The sequence below is a fragment of the Phyllobates terribilis genome, unplaced genomic scaffold (genome assembly GCF_046119375.1).
Source record: "Phyllobates terribilis strain yellow unplaced genomic scaffold, ASM4611937v1 Scaffold_11__3_contigs__length_659146591, whole genome shotgun sequence".
Classification (NCBI taxonomy): domain Eukaryota; kingdom Metazoa; phylum Chordata; class Amphibia; order Anura; family Dendrobatidae; genus Phyllobates; species Phyllobates terribilis.
In genome coordinates, this window is record NW_027362771.1 from 88,489,886 (window position 1) to 88,502,701 (window position 12,816).

Below are 12,816 nucleotides of genomic sequence, written 5' to 3' on the forward strand. Positions count from 1 at the left end.
CATATGAGGTCTATCAATAGTGAGGTCCAGTAGTGTTGAACTTGGCAAATAGCCAAAATGAGATTTTAAGTATATGGTATCATTTCTACGGTTGAAGCAATCTCAGGGATACCTGTGAGTGAATGTAACATTATTTTGTAGAGATCTGTATTCCATATCTATTAGCTTACATACGTGTTATAAGCCACTTTTCGATTCTTCCCATTTTCATGATATAAAGTAGGGAGGAATCCAGAGTCAGATACAGCTAATTAGATGGGGTTCTCAGACTTCAGTTACTGGTGAGTTGCTTTGATTAGTACTGGTGAATGGAGCTCTCCTGCGATACAGCCAAACTGTTCACCGCCCAGACTCACTACAAGCACCAGTGTCATTCTGCTGCAGCAATGCCACCTAGTTGTGTTGCATAGCAGGGGCTTCAAAAATCCAGCATACGGCTATGTGTCCACGATGCAGAAATGCTCCGGATTTTTCCTGAGCGTTTCTGCATCTCCCTGTCAGAAAAACCGCATGCGGATTGTACATGCGCCTTTCCTGCCAGGAACATGCGGATGTGAAGCTTTCTTCACATGCATTTCCGCATGCGGGTTGACAAGCGCTTTCCAAGCGATTTTAGCATCACTTGGAAAGTGCTTGTCAACTTGGTCACACTATATAAATCCATGCAAACTGCATGGATTTATATAGCGTGACCGAAAGAATGGTAAAAAATAAAAAAATAAATCTATACTTACCTTCCGATGGCCCCCGGAGTCTTGCTTCGCTCCGTTCTCCCTTGTTGGCAGCTCGCAGTACATTGAAAGACATGCCATCACATGACTATGAGGTAAGCGCAGGTCCTTCAGTCCACCGCGATCTGCTGGCAAGGGAGGACGAGCGCAGCGGCGGCCATCAGAAGGTAAATATAATATTCATTTTTTATTTTATTCTTTTTTTCACAGGTTCTATGGTACCCTGGTCCGGAGGAGGGTCTCCTCTCCTCTAGACCCGTGTACCATTCGCACATTGAAATGCGTGGAATGCGCATCTACATATGCAGTGATGCGTAAATCATGCGTTTCAATGCAAGTCAATGGCGGCGAAAACACAGCACTTCCGCAAAATAATTGGTAGTGCTGCGTTTTTTTCCGCAATGATAATCCGCAGCGGAAATTTCCGCAGCATGTGCACAGCACATGCGGATTATCATTGGGGAACATGGCAGGCCTTCTACCAAGCGTTTTTTAAGCGTTTCTGCAGTGTTTTTGCCGCTGTGGAAATGCTTAAAAAACGCATCATGGGCACACAGCCTACCAGGTGGAAATCACTGTGTTGGAGAGACAGCAATCAAACCTGATCAAGTGGTTCTTAACACTAAAGCTGTAACATATTTTTAAGTTTTTCTGCATTGATGGTTGACATAGTGAAACAGCAGACAATAAAATTATTGCATTGTTTTATTTATTTTTTCCGGTTTATCTGTGAAATTATTATAAATTTTGGCCTACGACTAGAGATGAGCGTTGTTCTACTCGAACTGTTCGCCAATCTCAAATTCGAGCTGTTTTGGGCGGTGTTCGAGCCGTTCGGCGAACACAAACAATTTGAGAAAAATTCGGCTGTTCGAGGTTATGTTTGATAACTGTTCATGCACCAAAATCATAACTGGATTTTTTCTCAGTAATGATGAAAATTAATGTTAATACGCAGTTTGAGTGTACAGCGGGGTGGGGGGAGGGGCAGGGGATGGATCTCTGCAGGAATAATGAAGATCTCCATTTTTTTTTCTCTTTCCCGCAATTGCAGTGGGGAGGTGCAGTCTGTCAGCCTATCAGCAGCGCACACACGGAGCGAACTGCTGTTTTTCACACAAGCAAGGGCATGTGTCATTGGCAGTGTATGTCACATGTCCTTGCCCTATAAGACCAAGCCATTTTCCCCGTCGCCACCATTTTCTCACTGCTGCAGCTGCGTGTTAGACGGCACCGCTGTTGCTGTGTGCGCTATACCTTGTTAATTTCAAGCCAATTTTCGCACAAATCTACAGATAGCTTGGGAGTAGGGAATAGTTGTGATTGCAGTCCTTTTAAGGACTACGTTACAGCATTTCCTACGACTTTTATCAGGCAGGTCTGTGCTCTTAAATAGATAGATTGTGGGAGTAAAGACTAATTGTAATTGCAGTCCTTTTCAGGACTAGGTTACATCAGTTCCTATCAGTTTTTGCCAGGCAGGTCTGTGCCAGTGCTGTGCAAGTTTTTTTCACAGCATTTGGCTGAATCTAGCAAAGCTAATCCTTTTTGGCCTATTGCAGAGTGTGTTAGTCAGTGGAGTAGCCTATCTGTGTTGCAAGATATACCACCTGTGTATAGAATACCAATTTTTTTACTGCACCTAGTGAAGTAAAATCTTTTGGGCATAGCACCATTCTATTAGTCCATCTATACTGACCTCCATCAGGTTGCAAATTGAATATAATTTTTTTCTGCATCTAGCTCTGAAAAAATATTTGGGCTTCTAGCAGTGTATGGGACTTGTTCTATTAGTCCATCTATACTGACCTCCATCAGGTTGCAAACTGAATATAATTTTTTTCTGCATCTAGCTCTGAAAAAATATTTGGCCTTCTAGCAGTGTGTGGGACTTTCTCTATTAGTCCATCTATACTGACCTCCATCAGGTTGCAAATTAAAAATAATTTTTATCTGCATCTACCTCTGAAAAAATATTTGGGCTTCTAGCTGTGTGTGGGACTTGTTCTATTAGTCCATCTATACTGACCTCCATCAGGTTGCAAACTGAATATAATTTTTTTCTGCATCTAGCTCTGAAAAAATATTTGGCCTTCTAGCAGTGTGTGGGACTTTCTCTATTAGTCCATCTATACTGACCTCCATCAGGTTGCAAATTAAAAATAATTTTTATCTGCATCTACCTCTGAAAAAATATTTGGGCTTCTAGCTGTGTGTGGGACTTGTTCTATTAGTCCATCTATACTGACCTTCATCAGGTTGCAAACTGAATATAATTTTTTTCTGCATCTAGCTCTGAGAAAATATTTGGCCTTCTAGCAGTGTGTGGGACTTTCTCTATTAGTCCATCTATACTGACCTCCATCAGGTTGCAAATTAAAAATAATTTTTTTTCTGCATCTAGCTCTGAAAAAATATTGGGCTTCTAGCTGTGTGTGGGACTTGTTCTATTTGTCCATCTATACAGACCTCCATCAGGTTGCAAACTGAATATAATTTTTTTCTGCATCTACCTCTGAAAAAATATTTGGGCTTCTAGCTGTGTGTGGGACTTGTTCTATTAGTCCATCTATACTGACCTCCATCAGGTTGCAAACTGAATATAATTTTTTTCTGCATCTAGCTCTGAAAAAATATTTGGCCTTCTAGCAGTGTGTGGGACTTTCTCTATTAGTCCATCTATATTGACCTCCATCAGGTTGCAAATTAAAAATAATTTTTATCTGCATCTAGCTCTGAAAATATATTTGGCCTTCTAGCAGTGTGTGGGACTTTCTCTATTAGTCCATCTATACTGACCTCCATCAGGTTGCAAATTAAAAATAATTTTTATCTGCATCTATCTCTGAAAAAATATTTGGGCTTCTAGCTGTGTGTGGGACTTGTTCTCTTAGTCCATCTATACTGACCTCCATCAGGTTGCAAACTGAATATAATTTTTTTCTGCATCTAGCTCTGAAAAAATATTTGGCCTTTTAGCAGTGTGTGGGACTTTCTCTATTAGTCCATCTATACTGACCTCTATCAGGTTGCAAACTGAATATATTTTTTTTCTGCATCTACCTCTGAAAAAATATTGGGCTTCTAGCTGTGTGTGGGACTTGTTCTATGAATCCATCTATACAGACCTCCATCAGGTTGCAAACTGAATATATTTTTTTTCTGCATCTACCTCTGAAAAAATATTGGGCTTCTAGTAGAGATGAGCGTTGTTCTACTCGAACTGTTCGCCAATCTCAAATTCGAGCTGTTTTGGGTGGTGTTCGAGCCGGTCGGCGAACACGAACAATTTGAGAAAAATTCGGCTGTTCGAGGTTATGTTCGATAACTGTTCGTGCACCAAAATCATAACTGGATTTTTTCTCAGTAATGATGAAAATTAATGTTAATACGCAATTTGAGTGTACAGCGGGGCGGGGGGAGGGGCAGGGGATGGATCTCTGCAGGAACAATGAAGATCTCCATTTTTTTTTCTCTTTCCCGCATTTGCAGTGGGGAGGTGCAATCTGTCAGCCTATCAGCAGCGCACACACGGAGCGAAGTGCTTTTTTTCACACAAGCAAGGGCATGTGTGATTGGCAGTGTATGTCACATGTCCTTGCCCTATAAGACCAAGCCATTTTCCCCGTCGCCACCATTTTCTCACTGCTGCAGCTGCGTGTTAGACGGCACCGCTGTTGCTGTGTGCGCTATACCTTGTTAATTTCAAGCCAATTTTCGCACAAATATACAGATAGCTTGGGAGTAGGGAATAGTTGTGATTGCAGTCCTTTTAAGGACTAGGTTACAGCATTTCCTACGACTTTTATCAGGCAGGTCTGTGCTCTTAAATAGATAGATTGTGGGAGTAAAGACTAATTGTAATTGGAGTCCTTTTCAGGACTAGGTTACATCAGTTCCTATCAGTTTTTGCCAGGCAGGTCTGTGCCAGTGCTGTGCAAGTTTTTTTCACAGCATTTGGCTGAATCTAGCAAAGCTAATCCTTTTTGGCCTATTGCAGAGTGTGTTAGTCAGTGGAGTAGCCTATCTGTGTTGCAAGATATACCACCTGTGTATAGAATACCAATTTTTTTACTGCACCTAGTGAAGTAAAATCTTTTGGGCATAGCACCATTCTATTAGTCCATCTATACTGACCTCCATCAGGTTGCAAATTGAATATAATTTTTTTCTGCATCTAGCTCTGAAAAAATATTTGGGCTTCTAGCAGTGTGTGGGACTTGTTCTATTAGTCCATCTATACTGACCTCCATCAGGTTGCAAACTGAATATAATTTTTTTCTGCATCTAGCTCTGAAAAAATATTTGGCCTTCTAGCAGTGTGTGGGACTTTCTCTATTAGTCCATCTATACTGACCTCCATCAGGTTGCAAATTAAAAATAATTTTTATCTGCATCTACCTCTGAAAAAATATTTGGGCTTCTAGCTGTGTGTGGGACTTGTTCTATTAGTCCATCTATACTGACCTCCATCAGGTTGCAAACTGAATATAATTTTTTTCTGCATCTAGCTCTGAAAAAATATTTGGCCTTCTAGCAGTGTGTGGGACTTTCTCTATTAGTCCATCTATACTGACCTCCATCAGGTTGCAAATTAAAAATAATTTTTATCTGCATCTACCTCTGAAAAAATATTTGGGCTTCTAGCTGTGTGTGGGACTTGTTCTATTAGTCCATCTATACTGACCTTCATCAGGTTGCAAACTGAATATAATTTTTTTCTGCATCTAGCTCTGAGAAAATATTTGGCCTTCTAGCAGTGTGTGGGACTTTCTCTATTAGTCCATCTATACTGACCTCCATCAGGTTGCAAATTAAAAATAATTTTTTTTCTGCATCTAGCTCTGAAAAAATATTGGGCTTCTAGCTGTGTGTGGGACTTGTTCTATTTGTCCATCTATACAGACCTCCATCAGGTTGCAAACTGAATATAATTTTTTTCTGCATCTACCTCTGAAAAAATATTTGGGCTTCTAGCTGTGTGTGGGACTTGTTCTATTAGTCCATCTATACTGACCTCCATCAGGTTGCAAACTGAATATAATTTTTTTCTGCATCTAGCTCTGAAAAAATATTTGGCCTTCTAGCAGTGTGTGGGACTTTCTCTATTAGTCCATCTATATTGACCTCCATCAGGTTGCAAATTAAAAATAATTTTTATCTGCATCTAGCTCTGAAAATATATTTGGCCTTCTAGCAGTGTGTGGGACTTTCTCTATTAGTCCATCTATACTGACCTCCATCAGGTTGCAAATTAAAAATAATTTTTATCTGCATCTATCTCTGAAAAAATATTTGGGCTTCTAGCTGTGTGTGGGACTTGTTCTCTTAGTCCATCTATACTGACCTCCATCAGGTTGCAAACTGAATATAATTTTTTTCTGCATCTAGCTCTGAAAAAATATTTGGCCTTTTAGCAGTGTGTGGGACTTTCTCTATTAGTCCATCTATACTGACCTCCATCAGGTTGCAAACTGAATATATTTTTTTTCTGCATCTACCTCTGAAAAAATATTGGGCTTCTAGCTGTGTGTGGGACTTGTTCTATGAATCCATCTATACAGACCTCCATCAGGTTGCAAACTGAATATATTTTTTTTCTGCATCTACCTCTGAAAAAATATTGGGCTTCTAGTAGAGATGAGCGTTGTTCTACTCGAACTGTTCGCCAATCTCAAATTCGAGCTGTTTTGGGTGGTGTTCGAGCCGGTCGGCGAACACGAACAATTTGAGAAAAATTCGGCTGTTCGAGGTTATGTTCGATAACTGTTCGTGCACCAAAATCATAACTGGATTTTTTCTCAGTAATGATGAAAATTAATGTTAATACGCAATTTGAGTGTACAGCGGGGCGGGGGGAGGGGCAGGGGATGGATCTCTGCAGGAACAATGAAGATCTCCATTTTTTTTTCTCTTTCCCGCATTTGCAGTGGGGAGGTGCAATCTGTCAGCCTATCAGCAGCGCACACACGGAGCGAAGTGCTTTTTTTCACACAAGCAAGGGCATGTGTGATTGGCAGTGTATGTCACATGTCCTTGCCCTATAAGACCAAGCCATTTTCCCCGTCGCCACCATTTTCTCACTGCTGCAGCTGCGTGTTAGACGGCACCGCTGTTGCTGTGTGCGCTATACCTTGTTAATTTCAAGCCAATTTTCGCACAAATATACAGATAGCTTGGGAGTAGGGAATAGTTGTGATTGCAGTCCTTTTAAGGACTAGGTTACAGCATTTCCTACGACTTTTATCAGGCAGGTCTGTGCTCTTAAATAGATAGATTGTGGGAGTAAAGACTAATTGTAATTGGAGTCCTTTTCAGGACTAGGTTACATCAGTTCCTATCAGTTTTTGCCAGGCAGGTCTGTGCCAGTGCTGTGCAAGTTTTTTTCACAGCATTTGGCTGAATCTAGCAAAGCTAATCCTTTTTGGCCTATTGCAGAGTGTGTTAGTCAGTGGAGTAGCCTATCTGTGTTGCAAGATATACCACCTGTGTATAGAATACCAATTTTTTTACTGCACCTAGTGAAGTAAAATCTTTTGGGCATAGCATCATTCTATTAGTCCATCTATACTGACCTCCATCAGGTTGCAAATTGAATAAAAAAATTTTCTGCATCTAGCTCTGAAAAAATATTTGGGCTTCTAGCGGTGTGTGGGACTTGGTCTATTAGTCCATCTATACTGACCTCCATCAGGTTGCAAATTAAAAATCATTTTTTTCTGCATCTAACCCAGCCAATAGTTTTGGCCTAATACCACAGTTTGGCCACTCAGCTCTGCTCGGTTACCATCCATTGTTTTTTTGTGCAAACAACTCCAGAGTTGTGAATTAGTTAACCACCAAAATGAGTGGAAAAAGGCCTGCTGCTGGTGGAAAGGGGAATAGGCGTGTTGGGAAGGGGAAAAAAGGTTGTGTCCGTGGGGTAGGTGCAGAAGAAAGACCATCTTCCAGCCAAACTAAAATGTCTACTTCTTTTAGCGGACAATGTGATAAGATCCCTTTCTTACGGCCACGCCAATCGCTACAAATTCCTGATGAGGCACAAAAACAGCAGGTGCTTCAACGGATATCAAGTGCTCCTTTAAGTGGGCTCTCCTCCACATCAACTTCAACATCACAAATACTACAGTCCTCAAAGGTGTCACCCAAATCGCACTTACTTCCTCACAGCTCCCAAATCTCCAGCTGCCCGTCTGAGTATGAGGTAGAACAGATGGTTGAGTCTGCAGAGCTGTTTACTCATACTATAGCCTGGGAATCAGAGGTCGACTCCAGCGCTTCTGTGAATCCAGACGAGGAAATGACCTTCACTGATGCCCAGAATCTTTATGAGTCGGATCCAGGACCAGACGCAGAAGGTTCTGACCATAATGTAGACCCTCATTCCCAAACTGTAACTCCTGTTGGTGGAGACAATGAGGAAGACGATGATAAGACTCAAATACCTGATTGGAGCGACAACTTTAGTTTTTTGTCAGGGCAGGAACAGGTTGGCTCTGAGGACGACGGGTGTGATAACGCACAGGGTGATGATGATGAGGTCGGAGATCCCACTTACTGTCAACCCACAGTCAGCCAAGAGATGAGGTCAGCAGAGGAGGTGGAGGAAGATGCTAGTGACGACGAGGTCAGGTTGCGCCTTCCTGGACAGAGACGTAGTACTGGAAGCACGTCAACAACTGCATCCTCAAACACAACTCTGCCTCTCACCACAAGTCGTGGTGGCTCTTCAGGTCGCATGGGTGCTAAGCCTTGCATAGCCTGGGCATTTTTTCAGATCGATAAAGATGACCCAACTCGTGTTATCTGTAACATTTGTCAGCAAAAGCTAAGTAGAGGCCAAAAAATACATAGTTTGAGTACTTCATGCATGAACCGGCACATGGACATGAAGCATAAGTTGCAGTGGGAAGCTCAGTGTGCTACAATGCGGTCTAGCCGGCCAGGCCAACCACCGTCTGCCATATCTTGTGCATCCGCGGCCTCTTCATCCTCTCTGACTGGGGGGACAGCAGTCACACCTGTTTTGGGGCGCAGACCTGCCACCTCTTTACCCGCAACAGCCAGCGTGATTGGCAGGTCATCATTTTCTTTGGAGGTGGTAACACCAGCTGGTCTTGAGCGCTGTCCGACATCGATAGCACCACCTTTGGATCAAGGCAACCTAACATGTCCGCCTGCATCTTCCTCACAGACCGGCAGTTTGCCGGGGACACCCTTATCAACCCCGTCTAAGCACAATAGCCAGCCCTCGGTCCCTCAGATGTGGACAAGTAAAAGACCATTTCCTCCTAGCCATGAGAAAGCTAAGAGGTTGAATTTCACCATCTGCAAGCTCTTGGCTACAGAAATGCTGCCTTTCCGCCTGGTGGACACAGAGGATTTTCGAGACCTTATGTCCGTCGCAGTGCCCCAGTACCAGATGCCCAGTCGGCACTACTTCTCAAAGAAAGGTGTGCCTGCGCTCCACCAGCATGTCGCACACAACATCACCGCTTCTTTGAGAAACTCTGTGTGTGACAGGGTGCATTTCACCACAGACACTTGGACGAGTAGGCATGGACATGGGCGTTACATGTCGCTGACTGGGCACTGGGTAACTATGGTGACAGCAGGACAAGGGGCTGCTGTCCAAGTCTTGCCGTCCCCACGAGTTGTGCGTCAATCCTCTTTATGTCATTTTTCCTCCACTGCTTCTGCCTCCTCAACCTCCTCTCGGTCTTCCACCTGCACCCAAAGCCTGTCTGGTCATGCCACAAGCTTTCTAACTGCGCAGAAGGGATCCTGCACACCTCCTTACTATGCTGGCAGTAGGGCTCAACGTCATCAGGCGGTTTTTACATTGAAATGTCTGGGAAATGTGAGTCACACAGCTGAGGAGTTGTGGTCAGCTCTGGAGAACCAATTTCATGAATGGTTGTCTCCACTGGACCTGAAACCAGGGAAGGCCGTGTGCGACAATGCTGCAAACCTGGGTGCGGCCCTTCGCTGGGGCAATGTCACACACGTGCCTTGTATGGCTCACGTGTTGAACCTGGTTGTCCAGCAATTTTTAGCCCACTATCCCAGACTAGATGGCCTTCTGCAGAGGGCACGGTCGCTGTGTGCTCACTTCCGCCGTTCGCATCCCGCAGCTCAGCGACTTACATCTCTACAGAAGTCGTTGGGCCTGCCACTTCACCGGCTAAAATGCGATGTGCCTACCCGGTGGAATTCAACTCTGCACATGTTGCAGCGACTGCGGCAGCACCGACAAGCCCTGGTGCAATACGTTCTGACGTATAGCCTGGGCCAACGAGATTCAGAGGTGGGGCAAATCACGCTGGAGGAGTGGTCTCAGATCAGGGACCTATGCACCCTTCTGCACAGTTTTGAAATGGCGACGAAGATGTTTAGTGCTGACGATGCCATTATCAGCATGACTATTCCGGTGATTTACATGCTGGAGCACATGTTAAACAGAATTCGGAGTCAGGTGGTGGCACAAGAGGAGGTGGAGGAAGTAGAGGAGGAGGAGTTGTATGCGGAAGGGCTAACATCTGCAAGGTCCAGACGGTCGGCAGCACCAAGGCGGCAGGCATGTGAGGGTGGGGGAGATGATTTTACCAGGGCGCATGGTAGCAGCCAAACTAGTGAGGAAGGTGCAGGAGCGCAGGAAGAAGTGGAGGACGAACTGATGGAAGACTCATCAGATGAGGGAGACCTTGATCACATTTCTGTTGTGCGAGGTTGGGGGGAGAGGACAGAGGAAGGAAGCATGATTGCTACCTCGCCACCAACACAACAGGGACTTGGTGCTCCTGGATGCGCAACACACATGAGTGCCTTCTTGCTGCACTACCTGCAACATGACCCTCGAATTGTGAGAATTAGAAATAATCCTGACTACTGGGTTGCCACACTGTTAGATCCCCGGTACAAAAGTAAATTTGCAGAAATTATTCCTGCCATAGAAAGGGATGCACGCATGCAGGAGTATCAGCAGAGACTGTTGCAGAATCTTACATGTGCTTTTACACAAAATACCAGTGGTGCACGTAGTGAATCTCACAGTTCCAACTTGCCAACCGTGGGACCGTCAAGTGTTCAGCACTCAAACCGTAACAGAACCACAGTATCTGCTGGTAACATCAATTTTGCGGAATCATTTCACCACTTTTTTAGCCCATCCTTTGCAAGGCCACAGGAGACAAGAAGTCTGACACATAGTCAACGCCTAGAGACGATGGTACAGGAGTATCTCCAAGTAAACATTGAAGCCACGACTGTGTCACTGGACCCTTGCTCTTTTTGGGCTTCCAATCTGGATAAATGGCCGGAGCTAGCCACTTACGCCTTGGAGATCTTGTCATGCCCCGCAGCCAGCGTTCTGTCTGAACGTGTGTTCAGCGCTGCTGGTGGTGTGCTGACAGATAAGCGCACGCGGCTCTCCACTGATAATGTAGACAGACTCACGTTCATAAAGATGAACAAATCATGGATCTGAAACGACTTTTCTACCCCTGTGTCATCCTGGGGAGAGTAAAAGCTTGATGATTGGTTAAAATCACCCTACCAACCGTTTTAAGCTTTCAAATTACTAATCATGTTTATCTGTATCTTGACTGGAAAATAATTTGGGCTTTGTAGCAGTGTGCAGCACTGATCCTATTAGGCCATCTATAATAAGCTTCACCAGATTTAAAATTAAAAATAATTTTTAGCTGCATCTAGCCCGGAAAATAATTTTGGGGCTCCGAGATGCGCAAGACACATAAGTGCCTTCTTGCTGCACTACATGCAGCATGACCCTCATATTGTCAGAATTCGAAGTAATCATGACTACTGGGTTGCCACACTCTTAGATCCCCCAAACTTTTCGATCAACCTTTTCATTTTAATAAAGACCAAAAAAATGGTCATTTTTGAAATTATAAGCATTAGCAGGTTGTTAGAAACTGAAATCAAACAGTTTTCAACTCAAAACTTTATTCTAGGTGATGTTACATTTTCACATAGGACCCCTTGTTCGAAAGGAGCTTCTGAACTCTCTCGTCCATTGAATTTGTCAGGTTTTGGATGGTTTCTGCTTCAATTGTTTTGCATGAGGACAGAATACCCTCCCAGAGCTGTTGCTTAGATGTGAACTGCCTCCCGCCATCATAGACACTCCTTTTAATGATGCTCCAAAGGTTCTGAATGGGGTAGAGGTCAGGGGAGCATGGGGGTCACACCATAAGTTTGTCCCCTTTTATGCCCATATCAGCCAGAGATGCAGATGTTTTATGTGCAGCATGAGATGGTGCATTATCATGCAGAAAAATGATCTTGCTGTGAAATACACGGTTCTTCTTCTTGAACCATGGCAGGAAGTGCTGTTTGAGAAAATCCACATACATTATGGAGTTCATCTTTAGCGCCTTCAGGGATCCTAAAGGGGCCGACAATCTCTCTCCCCATGATTCCAGCCCAAAACATTACTCCACCTCCTCCTTGTTGGCGCTGTAGCCGTGTTTGCGTGGGGTGTCCATCAACCAGCCATCCTCCACTCCATTCATCTGGACCATCGAGCGCTGCACGGCACTCATCCGTGAACAAAACAGTTTTGAAATCAGTCTTCATGTAATGTTTGGCCCACTGGAGCCGTTTCTGCTCGTGTGAAGTGGATAGAGGAGGTCGACAGGATGGCATATGCACAGCTGCAAACCTCTGAAGGACCCTGCATCTTGTTGTTCGGGGGACGTTGGAGGCACAAGCAGCTTCAAAAACTTGTCTGCTGCTATGACAAGGCTTTTTTGCCGCTGCTGTTTCAACCTGACGTAATTGCCTGTAGGAAAGAGTCCTCAATTTGCCCTTATCAGCACGCACACGTGTGTACTGTGAATCAGCTACATACTTCTTGATTGCCAAGACACTTCATCCTGATCATCGCACAATGTTGATTGTAGTCATGCCTTGACCTAAACACTCCACAATTTGTTGCTTCTCAGCAGCCGACACATCCTTTTTCTTTCCCATTTTGGCAGAAAATGTAGGCTGCTTAATAATGTGAGAGAGCCTTCTTAAGTAGTCTTGCCTTTCATTGGACACACCTGCCAAACTAATT